This window comes from Pseudorasbora parva, chromosome 7 (assembly GCF_024679245.1).
Source record: "Pseudorasbora parva isolate DD20220531a chromosome 7, ASM2467924v1, whole genome shotgun sequence".
NCBI lineage: Eukaryota > Metazoa > Chordata > Actinopteri > Cypriniformes > Gobionidae > Pseudorasbora > Pseudorasbora parva.
The window spans coordinates 45,826,381-45,840,115 of NC_090178.1; the positions used below are offsets into that span (position 1 = coordinate 45,826,381).

Sequence of the window (13,735 nt, forward strand, 5' to 3'; positions counted from 1 at the left end):
ATCGTCGGGACGGCCGAGCTGTAAGAGGAAGCTGGGGAAGTAGTTGGCCATCTTGCTGGTGGAGGCGAGTGTTGGCCTCTGCATCTTGGTGTGAGCGAGGCTAGTCAAATGGGCCGGCGGCCGCGCTGAAGAGCCTGGGGCTCTAGTACGAGGTCCTGCGGTGGAGGAGTGGTCCGGGGGCCGGCGGATTGAGCCGGAGGGTCCCAAGGGGAGTTGGTTTCGTCGTCGGAAGAAGACTGGTGTTGCGACATGGTAGCAGATGGTCAGACCAGAAATGCTAAGAAACTGTCAACTGAAGAAAGGTAAGGCAGCTGTATATATGCGCTCCACCTGATAATGATGATTGATTAGTTAAGTATGCTCCACTCATGTTTGATTAGGTTTAATTGTCTGGACATGCTCCACCTGGCTTGATTAGGTTACGTTATCAGACATGCTCCTTTGTTTAATTATCTGAAAGTGCTCCTCCTGAAATTAGTTAATAAAACTTCACTTTAGAAACCATATAGCCATATAATGAGGAGCAAGGTTTTTACAGACTGTTTTTTACCCTGTGACTACCATGATCTTACATTTAAATGAAACTGGCCTACAGTTAAACTACAGTCTATAAAACAGTTTTAAAGTCTGGATCACATGCATTAAGGACAAAGGTTTTTTTTTTCTCTTTAAAAGTTTTATTAACTTTTTTTATTGATTTAATTACATTTTATAGCCTCATGAAAGATAGACATCAGTGTCTTACTTAAATGATGTGTTAACTCTTGATTGTTCAACCCAAAAATGTGATCATTTACTCACCCTAATGTCATTCCAAACCTAAATGAATTTATTTCTGTGTAGCATAAAATAAAATAAATTGAGAAATACATTTTTTTGTTCATACAGTATTCAAATGGTAGCCTAACCAAAATGGTTTGGTTGCCAACATTCTTCAAAACATCTTATTTTGTGTTTCACAGAAGTCATACAGGTTTGGAAGGGCACGAGAGTGGGTACATGATGACAGCATTTAAAAGCAGTAAATTTACTTTACTCTATCCTAGCTCAAAATCATCAGTGCTTTACTGCCAAGGGCATTTCTGTGTGACAAAAAAAAGCAAGATTAAGTTTATCTGCATTTGTAGCAAATTCGATAATATCTATCATTATTTGTCCTTGTCCTAGTTTTATTGATATACTCCAATTTAAGGCCCCAACCCCAGCAAAAACTTTCACGGGGAACACATGGGCCGGATGTGCTGGGTATGCCAGAGCCGAATTTTAGCCCCAGTCCAGCCCTGGTTAGCACATCCTTTAGTACTTCATTTTCACCTGGGCTTTGTTTTCCAGTAACTTTTATTTAGTGATGTCATTCATAGTGTTTTTCAGTAATATAGGTATGACTGAAATGTTCTACAAGTTGATGAAAATAGCTCTGCCATAGCAGTTAACTGATCTTTAATTTGTTATAATGCATTTTTCAAGAGATTTCGTATGCTGCTGTACTTTTTAATGTACTCAAAGAATTTATTTTGAAATGTATATACTTTAATGATATAGTACATTAAACATTTAAGTTTTCTATATTTCAAAGTGTGTATGTCTTAACATTTATATTTAATGATATACTAGTGTATAGATACAGCTTTATACTATAGTAGTAGTACTAATCTATTTCTAATTAACAAAAATACTATTGAAATGTTCTTGAAGCACATATAAATCAATAACTAAAAATATATTTTAGTCTATAAATTGCACTAAATGCACTTCCATTTCAGCACTATTTAATATATTAAAATACATTGCAAATATCTTAAAATTGACCTTAAGCTTATCTTAAAATGCAAATTAAAATGCAAAAATCTTAATATACTTAAAGTTGTTTCAAAATAATACATTTAATATGCATTTAGTATAGTATAATTTAAATATATTTAGCATGTCCAAAAAAAGCACAATTTAAATAAATTTCCTTTTCACCTGGGTCTATGATGTGAGTGACAGTCCACTGTAGTTCATCATCATCACAGTCGAAGTGCTCAAGGAGATAACGCTCCCCTGAAGCTATGGTGACCTTGTACATTGGGGCTGAATCCAATCTCAACGAACAGGCGGAGTTATTTCTTTTTTTCTTCACTAGGATTTGTAGCATTTGATTCTCAGGCAGAGTCCCTGTGCACTGCCCTACAACAGTGACAAGAATAAGAAAAAAAGATGGCAAATAAACATATACATATAATATACATATAAAATAAGGCATAATGAACAGTCAGCTGAGAGATGAAAGGGTAATATTATGCTTGTCCTCTTTTTCAACTTTAGTGTGTACTGTGTAATTGTCAGGGTTCTGTCACTTCGGTCTAGCTTTCTCTTGGTTTTGTGACATAGCCCTGACACTCCTATATTTTTTGTCTTGTGTGAGCGTGCAGCTTTGAGCATGCTCGAGCTGCATGCTCTTCTGTCCTTTTGAGTGTTCTGTGTGGGGCGTGGTGTTTGGATCCCAGCACTTCTAGTTGGTCTAGTTGGTTTTTGTGTTGGGATTCGGACATTCATTCTACTCTTGTCTTGTTGTGTAGCATGCAGATGGTGTTTTTCACTAGGTGCATGCTTTCCTGTTTTCATATTTTGTGTGAACATGCATTGAGTTTTCATTAGCTGCATGTTCATGTCATGTTTGGTGTGAGCAGATGTTCATGTGTTTCTTTGTCCCATATGATCATGTCGATTGTCTAACCTCGCTTACCTTGTTTCCTGATTATTGGTTCAGTTGCCCATACTGTCTTCCCTCGTTACCCTCATTTGTTTGCTCCCTATTTAATCTCCTTGTGTTTGCAGTCCTGTGGGTAGTTTTTATTTATCTTGTTTTATTTTTATTTAATAAAGCCCATTCCTCCAGCAAATTGAGTTCTCGCTCCTTTTCCTTCAACAAACCCTGACAGTAGTGTTGCTGTTTTAGCATATATACCTGCAATTGAACTGATCTTATGAAATCACAATATCATTTTAAGGAATACGCAAAAAATGGGACAAGACCTTGTTGAGCTGCATTACAAAAGAGAGTGGTGTCACAATGTCAAAGAGAGACTTTATCTACCCTGTTTCCAAAACTTATTTGTTTGACCTTCCTTAGGCTGACACACTTTAGAGTGGTTAAAATGTATTTATTTAACATTGCTCCTGAACATTATAATGCCAATGTGTATCTATGCTGCACATTTTATGAAGAACAGCTTCCAGGACCAAAATGCAGGATACACACAGAAGCTTCTCCTGAAATGGAGCAGCTCCCACTTTGTCAGGAAAATTCTTTGTTTATGGAACACAACTAATGTCTTATTTCTAATAGTGTTTTCTATTAACAGTTCCAATTATAAGCTTTATGTTGTTGCTATGATGTAAACAAAAGGCAAAGCTTTTTGGCTGCGCTCACCTCTAATCCAACATTAGTGTTGATGTAGTGCTTACTAGAGCCCGACGATTTATCGATCAGCCAATTTTATCGGCCCATATGAAATTCCAGATATTCCATCGATATAAAAGCATACCCAAGCATCTCAAACCCCACAATTATTCACACAAAAATGCCTGTCTTGTCGAGTATCAATGTAATCAAAGTTGGTTAATTAGAATCTCTTGAAACAGAAAATGTATTTTGGTCCAAAAATAACAAAAACTACGACTTTACTCAGCATTGTTTTCTGTTCCAGGTTTGTTTTTTAATCCTCAAATAAAGATTTGAATGGTTATGAGTCATCGTATTGATTCATGATTCGGATCGCCATTTTCACGTGATTTTGTTACAGCAGTTTGTTAGTTTGCTAGATTGCTGAGGAAGTGTTATTGTACCGAGTTGTTGAGAGTGCAAGTTTATTTTGTTTGTATCTGAGAGCTCTGAATGAACACAAGTGAACTTTGCAAGGATATTTCTCTCACAAAATGCTTTCACCAAAGCTAACAGAAAACACGACATGAATACAGTAAGAGCTTCTGTTGAACATAATTACTAGAGCAGCATCATTCAAATAGCAGTTTGGGCAAGTGTGCACTGCAGATTTACGCGTGATTGACCGATCCGAACATTATAAGTGTTCTTTGATCGCTCTCCGTAGTTTAATCATTTAAATAACAGATTTGTTTCATGCTACTAACAGAAATGACATGAAGTTGATCATTTTAGTCACTCACTTGATTCACTGATGCATCAAGATGGCCAGCGGCAGGACTGACAGTATTAAACGATTTAGAAAGAAATTCTGTGTGAACTTAAATGATTAGCTACACATCAGAACTCACTGATCAAAGATCAGGCATTAATGAACACTGTTACTCACTGTTTGTGGCGGTGTTGTCGAATCCATATAGTAAAGCCTGGGCTGACAACGCGACTGATAAACTCAATCCATTCTCTACTAATTCTGTGGGTGGGCAGAGCAGAGGAAGGGGAGGATACCTTCCCTGGCATGATGTCATAACAGGAGAATTCAAGATCAGCTCTGGACTCTAATTTTCTCAAAGGCAGAGAAAGACAGCCAGAACTCAGTTTAGACCGATCAAAATTTCTAGCCACTTGGGGACAATTTTCAGGCTAGGGCAACTCATATTAATGTAAAAAAAACATTTTAAAAAAATGTCAAGCTATGGGACCTTTAAATAACCTAAACCAGGGTTGACAACCTATACATCACACAGAGGAGTAACTGCTGGAACATGAGCAAACGCGAAGATGAGTTTGTATTTAATTCAGATAAAGTAGACTACTGAAAGATCGCACATACAGATCTACATTTTGAGCTAATCATATTCATCATTGTAACACAGCTTGTTTTATTAAGTCAGTAGCTATAAATATGATTAAAGTGTGATTTAAATTACACAAATCAATGAAAGCACACACCTCTGAAAGCACGAGTGCTGCACATCTCACACATCTCGCATGCATTACAGCTTGTTCTGATGTTTGTTGCACCTGATGTTGAGAACATTTTAATGGTGTATTTCAAAGATATTATCAAGTATATATAAAGTCTCATTAAAGATTTAAATTACATCATGTTTGAGTTGCTCATATCTACTCAGCTGACGTGCAAACTGCCACAAATGAAACCTAAATGTTCAGTGTATTTCATCCTAAATCTCAATAAACAGTTGTCTTCATTTAAAAATAGCGAGACTAAATATTACCAGTGCTGATGGCGCTCTCTCGCATTGCGGTCTCGCAAAACGACACGCATTCATCGCGTTTTACCATGAAATGAGTTCCGCGTCTTTGTTAAAATAAACTAGTGCTGGACATCGATTAAAATGTTTAATCGCGATTAATCGCATGAGTTTTCTGTGAATAAACGCGATTAAACTCGCATGAGTTTTTGGTGCTATACGTGCATTGATTCTGAAGCAATATTCTCATTAGTGTACTATCAGCTTTTACATAGTCCTACTTAAATCTGCATATTTGTGATATTTACCCCAGGGTGTTATTTTAGCGAGACTAAATAATAGCTATTACCGGTGCTGATGCCGCTCTCTCTCGCATTGCAGGCTCGCAGAACGACACGCATTCATCGCGTTTTACCATGAAATGAGTACCTCGTCTTTGTTAAAATAAACTAGTGCTGGGCATTGATTAAAATGTTTAATCGTGAATAATCGCATGAGTTTTCTGTGATTAATCGCGATTAATCACAGTATGCACAAAATTCAATAATGAATACAAAAGTAGTGTATTGCATACTTTTATTTTAAAAGTGTTATGAGCAAAAGGGCAATAACATATGGTTTGCAAACACTTTAAAGGGGGGGTGAAATGCTGTTTCATGCATACTGATCTTTTTACACTGTTAAAGACTTGGAATCCCATACTAAACATAGACAAAGTTTCAAAAGTTAAGGTGGACGTTTGATGGGAGTATTTCTTTGTCAAAAATACTACTTCCGGTTAGTCATAAGTTTCGGCAAGTTTTTTGAGATCATGCGTCCCCATTGACGTTAGTGGGGGCGGAATTTCCTTGTATGGGCCTTACGGACAATTCTACCGGAAGCGCGTGAGAGAGAGCGAGGGAGAGAGCGAAAGCAACAGCCTACGCCCATCAAAGCGGGGCTTGTAGGATGCTGGACAGGTGACAATTACACATAGCACATAACAATGTCACCAAAAAAGTGGGTTTTTGGTTGCCAGACCAAGACAGTCCTGCACAGATTCGCCAAAAACCCCGCGTTAAGGCAACAGTGGATGTAATTTGCTTTTCCGGATCAGCAACTGAGTTGCGCGAATGTTTATATCTGTTCGCTGCATTTCGGTGCCGACTGTTTCATAAACAAGGCCCAGCTCGACGCCGGATTTTCCCAATCGCCTAATGCTGAAGGATGGAGCAGTCCCAACGTTAGAAGGGTGAGTGAGACTGCTTTTAGTCCGCTTACTGTCTACACAAACCACGCGTAAACACACAAACACACGTGCACAACTGCACTTCCCACATGTACACCTTCAAAGACAAAAATACGACGATATAATTCAAGTATAAATATGTAAATAACACAAGCCGCTAAGCATATTATATAGTTAGTGTATAACTTGTACCACATACAGACGTCCTGCTCTAGTCGTTTTTGCTGCTGCTCCTGTTCAACTGCAGCCTCTGGGTCTGATTCCGGATCATAGATGTATGGCTGTATCTGATTAAAAGCCATATTTTTATTTTGAATAAAGTTTTTTTCCGCTGTTAGGGATGACGCTCGACTCAACACACAGCGCGCTGCTGCACACGTCATTATTTAGCTCCGCTCACACGATACGCCCCCACCCGCTCGGCTTTTTTCGGAAAGACTCGGAACAGCGCATCTTTCTTATATAATTATTAAAAAAATAAAAACTTTTCGGAGATATGCAGGATGCAATGCTACTCTATAGGTACTCAAGATTGACATGACACTGACTGAAACTGAGTGTTTCACCCCCCCTTTAAACAAATAAGATGCTTTTTACAGCAGTTAAAAGTTAGTAACTGTTACAATATTTCTTGTAAATTTCAACCTTAACATTAATTTAATCAAATTAAATATAAAACCAAAACTATTTGCCACTGCCAGGGCATTAGCGTTTTGTTTGGTTTGGTATTTAAAAAAACAGGTTCCCTTTCAGTCGGTCACATTAGACACATGTCAGAACTGACCCGACGAATTGGGATCTGACTTTAGAGACCAATCCTACTTCGAGTGTATAAAAACGAGCCAATGAAATTTGCCATGCAATCCACACATTCCACGCTCCGCCCCGCAGCGCGGGTATAAAACAGGAAGTGGAATGGTAGAGCAGCGCTTTCTACTTCGGAGCCGAACAGTTGTTTTGCTGTGCTTACACTACGAAGAGTGTTTGACTATGAGTCTAAGTGAGAGAAAACTGCCAGTGCGGGTGATACGGTGCATCAGCGAGTGATCCACGTCGCGGACGATTGGTTTCTCGGGACGGCCCGTGCTAGTTCTCAGCTCCCCGCCCTGGTTCCATTCTTCCCGGAAGGGCATCAGGAGCTCACGAAATCATGGGCGGCGCCCTACAGCGCTCGCCTGCGATCGACTGACTCCTCCGTCCTCACTGCCCTTGATGGTGGTGCGGCTAAGGGCTACGGGTGGATCCCTCCAGTCGAGCGGTCGGTTGCAATGCACCTGTGTCCTAAGACCGCTGCGGACTGAAGGCACGCCCTGCGTCTCCACTCCCGGACGTGTAAGTTCTTGTCCGGCTTGACGGGCAAGGCTTACACAGCCTGCGGGGAAGCCGCATTAGCTTTGCCCGCCATGGCGCTCCTGCAGGTCCACCAGGCCAAAGCACTCATGGAACTGCACGAGGGTAGTTCTGACCAGAGCGTTATGCAGGAACTGGGTATGGCGACGGACCTCGCCCTACGGGCGACGAAAGTCACTGCATGCTTCCTGGGTCGGGCGATGTCCACTCTTGTGATCCAGGAACGCCACCTGTGGCTGAACCTGACAGACATGCGAGACTCGAACAAGGTTCGCTTTTTGAATGCCCCTGCCTGTCAGGCGACGCCATCGAGAATTTTGCCCAGCAGTTCTCAGTGGCCAAGAAGCAGACGGAGGCCATAAAGAACATCCTGCCCGGGGGCCCGCTGCTGCCTCCACCCAGCCGCCAGAGGCAGCCCCCCAGTCTGCTCGTCACCGAGGGCGTCCCCCGGCGTCCGCCTCCGCCCCTGCTAAGCCCAAGCAGCAGCCTCCACCTGCGAAGCAGGGTGCTGGACGCAAGGGGGCCGCCCAACCCGTCCAGGGTCCAGCCAAGCCTGCCGGCAATCGCAAGGGGAAGCGGTCCTGAGACGGGCAGCACAGGGAGAACAGGAGCTGCTCTGAGGGAGATGATGTCCGCATCCCTCCCCCACCCCCCGGTCCGCACTGGTCATATAACATCTCTGCCGCTGGCTCTCCGGAGTCCGGCGGTACCCACATTTTCACAAAAAGAGCAGTTTCTTCTCTCTCTGGGCCCCAAGAGGGTCAGGTTGGCAGTGTGTGACACCCACGGGCCTTGTCACTCCTTTCCTCCCCTCCCTTCACAAGGGGGCAGCAGTGTGGGTCTCGAGGACGCCCCTGGGCCTTCTCCCCCACACGCTGCCTCTCCTTGGAGCACTCAGTCAACACTCGTTTTTTATACACTCGAAGTAGGATTGGTCTCTAAAGTCTGATCCCAATTCGTCGGTTCAGTTCTGACGTACGTCTCCGTTCCCTCCTTCAGGGAACGAGGGTTACATACGTAACCGAGACGTTATGTCTAGAGCCTCAATCATAACATTATAACATTTTGGTGTTATAATTTTATGATTGAGGCTCTAGACATAACGTCTCGGTTACGTATAAAACCCTCGTTCCCTCCTTCAGGGAAGGAGGGTTACATACGTAACCGAGACGTTATGTCTAGAGCAGGGGTCTTCAACTAAAATAGCTTGGGGTCCAGAAAAAAAACCTTCTCACCGGCCGAGGTCCGGACAGTTATATACCTAAAAACATGAATCGATGTCTTTTTGCCAGACTAAAGAAATGAGTGTAGATTAAAATGTCTTTATTGAACAAAATATAATATGTTCTCATATAGATAAAGTATGTCTTTTCATTTTTTTAAAGCAAACATAGGTAATCCTTCAAAAAATGTATTTAATTTTGAGGTTATTCTGTTTGCATTGGTACAAAATATCTAATTCAACCAGTAGCCATGTCTGACAAAAATATGATGAATGAAAAAATGCCTTCATCTCTAAATCTGCACTGAAAATACATTCATTTCAACATTACTAGCAACTAAAGTGCTTTTTCTGCTGAACTGAGATAAACAGTAACAATCAATGAACACAAACCCTCCTGGTTAAAAAACAAAACAGAAATCTCATAACATAATGTTATGTTCATTCACATGTATAGCCTACATTTAGTTAGGTAGAGACTATCTTCAGCACTGCTCTCTCTGTGCTTCAAATTGCACTGGTAAAAAATCATTTGCAATATCATCCAGAAACACAAACAGGCAAAAATAAGGTGCCACCAGTGTTGGAAAAATGAAAAAGTCCACAAAATATTTTATCTCTTTTCAACTGTTCCTTTAAATCCAGAAAAACGTAAATAACCTCTCAAAAGGCTGAGCTGAGTTGAACTTAAAGATGGAATGGAAGCATAAACATTCCTTGTTCCAAAAAAAAAAAATAATAATAATAATAAAAAAGTGAATATAGCTACATTGTCTGAACTTCAGTGCATGTGAGAAATTGGCTCATTTATTTTCTGCGCCCTTACCTCAGACTGCTGAGAAATCGCCCCTATACCCTAAATAGGGCATTATTTGAGGGGACAGCCATTTGTAGTGGCGTCCGAAACCACAGTGGACATGTTTGAGTGTACTCACATGTTGCACCGCATTAACGAGTGTACAGCCGATGTACACTCAACAGCTGTCCGACTTCACGCACTCGTTTTCATTCACTCCTTCAAGTGAACTGTAATAGTGGACTAACGTAGGGATAGTGGATGAGGGGGCCAATTTCTGATTCAGCCTCTGTTTTGCGCGCCGTTTTCTTCAGTCTCTTCACTGCGCGTCTAAACATGTAGTGAGCATAGTAACGTAGCCGCACACCGGACTGAAGCTCATGGGCGCGTCTCAGGATCTCACACTGGATGCTCACATACGCGCAAGCTCAGTTTTGAATCGACTTCTGACAGAAGAGCTGCACGATGTATTACATTTATATTATATTTCCCTCAAATCCTCCATGTACATACTGATTTCACCCTGTGCTACAAGAGATACACTCATCGTGAAGTTCTTCTGTCAGGAGTCGATTCAAAACTGAGCTCGCGCGTAATGTGTGCGTCCGCTGTGAGATCCTGAGACGCGCCCATGAGCTTCAGTCCGGTGTGCGACCCCTTTAACTGTCAACGCAACCGTGGCAACATAGGAAAAACGGTTCTACTGAGCTGCCTGATATAAATGTGATTATTTATTTATTTATTTTAAATCGCATTTGGCATTTAGTTATTTCAGTGTGTCAAACGGCTTCGCGGTCCGGATGGATGCATCTCGCGGTCCGGATCCGGACCGGAGTCCGCCAGTTGGCGACCCCTGGTCTAGAGCCTCAATCATAACATTATAACATTTTGGTGCATGCTGGGCACTCACAAATTTCACAATTTGATTTGATATTGATTAACTTCGGGCCTATCAGGTAGAGTACATAGCAAATTGTATGTACTGTACAATGCGTGGGGGGGATTTTTTGGTGGTATACATGTATTGATTGATCACTAATATTCTCATTAGTGTACAATCAGCTTTTACATAGTCCTACTTAAATCTGCATATTTGTGATATTTACCCCAGGGTGTTATTTAATTTTATGAAGGCCATTTTTTTAAAATCTTATTAAATGTATGCATCTTATTTCATGTTAAATTCTTACATTTGATTAATAAATTCAGTTATAATAGTAAAGACACTATAGGGCTGTTACCAATAAATTAAAATAATTTAAACTGCAAAAAAATACAGCTGCAATAAATAATGTTATAAGATTGATGTTCTAAATAAAAAAATGCAATAATACTTTTAAACATGAAACTAAACTGCCAATAGGGGGCAGCAAGTGATCGTCTTAATGAGTGAGTCATTGAGGCGTTCATTCAAATTATTCATTCAAAACGCTGAATCGTTCAGTAACAAAACACTGCCCTGAGTGTTGCTTTCCTTTGGAACTATTTTCAACGGTGAAATCATGGGTTAAATAGAACAAAAAAAGTAGTTTGAGTCTAAAAATTTAAGTAACGTAATATTAAGGATTTTTGAATTCAAGTAACTCGAGTTTCTCGAGGAATCGTTTCAGCCCTAAATCCAGGTCCATCTGAATCCTGAACTCCCCTTCGTGGTCGAAGTCGATGCATCCACTACCGGGAGCGGTATTGTCCCAGCGGCAGGGTGAGCCTCCCCGAATCTATTCATGTGCATTTTACTCCAAGAAGCTGTCCCTGGCAGAGCTGAACTACGACGTCGGATATCGTGATTTGCTTGCCATCAAGCTTGCCTTGGAGGAATGGCGACAGTGGCTGGAGGGAGCTCAATATCACTTTGAAGTGATCACGGGTCACTGGAACCGGGAGTACCTCCGAGAAGCCAGAGGCTCAATCCATGATTAGCTCGTTAGGCTCTCTTCGCACGGTGTAGGAGCTAAAATAGAATTTATAGAACTAAGAATAGAACTAGAATAGAACTAATGTGTGTGTTAAATAATTAATTAATTAACTTTCAATGTTATGTGAGTTGGTGCCATCTAGGGGTAGAAGCTGGAGAGGCTGAGGCCTTTGGAATAAAGGACCTGGGACTTCCTCTGAGGGCGTGGCCAGAACAGGAAGTGGCAGTCTTTGACCTCATGGCCTAACAGACAGACTTCTTCAATCCTAGTTATATCTTGTTAATCCTTTATTTTTTTGATACTCTGATCTTTTGGTTTTTTGATTTTGGATATCCGCAGTTTTTTGTAATAAATATTTTTTCGTTTGAACACGTTGGAAAGTGAGCGTCAAGGCTTATTTTTGTTCAGCCACCAAAGTGGATATATCCCTATATACCCACTACAACAGTCAAAGACTGATTGTCTTTGTCTTTGATTTCACCATTACCTTCCAACCCGGTACAAATAACTGCAAATCAGAGGCCCTATCCCATCTGTAGCATCCTTAACCTGATTCCCATCCTCCTGAAGCTGTTCTCCCTCCAGCCATGGTGGTTAGTCCCATTCAGTGGTCCCTCAACAATCAAATCCTCCAGGAAACCCTCTTTGAACCTGCTCCCTTGGGAGGTCATAAAGGACTTATATGTACCATTTACCTACCGTCTGTCCCTAATGGACTCAGAACATACATCTCCAGGCTCTGGACACCCAGGCAGCCAGTGAACTCTCTCACTGCTGGTGGCCCAATATGACCCAGGTTATCTTCTGGTATGTCAAGGGATGCTCAGTCTTGCACCCGGGTGTAGTGCCAGAAGACGCGAATGAGAACTTGCGTGCGCTTTGAGAAGATTTGTCTCTGTGCACTCATCTAAAAGTGCACACTCGTCTCACAGCGTGCAAATATTGAGTATTCTCTCAAGTCTTGCACTTTAACGAACAAACTCACCAAAAAAGTATACCAACATGTCCATCTTGATAAGTATCCGAGCAGACATAGTCTGAATATGCCTTAATTGACCTTTATTCAGGTCGAGAAAGACGACACATATCCATGCATTAAGGTCTTAAAGGGGCAGTAGCCTTTACTGCTGTCTGTTTCATGTCAAACAAAAGATAAGGACATCACTCACTGCTCTTGATTAATTAGCTTTTGTATGTTTGATAAGGATTAATCTTTAATTTAAACAATGAAATATGCAATTATTTTACATTTGATTACTTTATTCAATTTCTGTACCTGCATCAGCTAAAATGGGACAAATAATCTTTTTGGTGTAGTGCTCTTTAAGTAATAGTGGGGGTCTTGAAATGTTGTAATAGAGCATATTTAGGCCATGCCCACACCGGGGGGCTGGGGGACAATCCAACGCTCTCCATTGATTTTGCATTGTGTGAGGCTGCCTCCTTGTCATTTCAGGCTTTTTACAAAAAACAGAACAATATCTAAAAGCTAATATGTGACGAGATGTACAGCAAACAAGCTAAAAAAAACCATGACTAAGTTTTTATAAGCTGTTGACCCCCCCCCCCCCCCCCCAAAAAAAAAAAAAAAAAAAAAAAAAAAAAAAAAGGTAGATACAGCCAATAAGACTTGAAGCTTCAGCAGGAGGAATGGGTATATTTTGGGATCCTGACACTCAGTATGTCTCGGTTTTCCTACGTGTGCAGTAAACATTTTGACAAATATCAAAATGTCACTTTTATATATTATATATCCTGTTGCTGATTACTTTCGCCAACAGTGGGCATAGTTCTCAGTGTAATATAACATGTCACGTTCTGTCTCTATTACATTTTTTTGGGGTCAACATCTTAAAAACTTCTGGGTTTTTGGTTCTGGGTTTTTAAGCTTGCTTTCTGTACACCTTGTCACATATCAGCTTCTAGACATTGCTCGTTTTTTTGTTATAAGTGAGAAATAACAAGGAGGCAGCCTCATGCAATAGAAAGTCACCCAATTTTTTGGGGGGGAAACATGTCAGCCTAACAGAAGAGAAAGGTATAATCAGTGGCATGAAAAAAAGAATGCATGGGGCAATCAA

The 13,735-nt window shown here is 40.9% G+C and overlaps 1 pseudogene; it reads right to left on the minus strand.

Moving 5' to 3' along the window:
- Positions 1 to 13,735, minus strand: part of LOC137083946 (CUB domain-containing protein 1-like) — a 54,101-nt pseudogene that overhangs the window by 27,645 nt on the left and 12,721 nt on the right.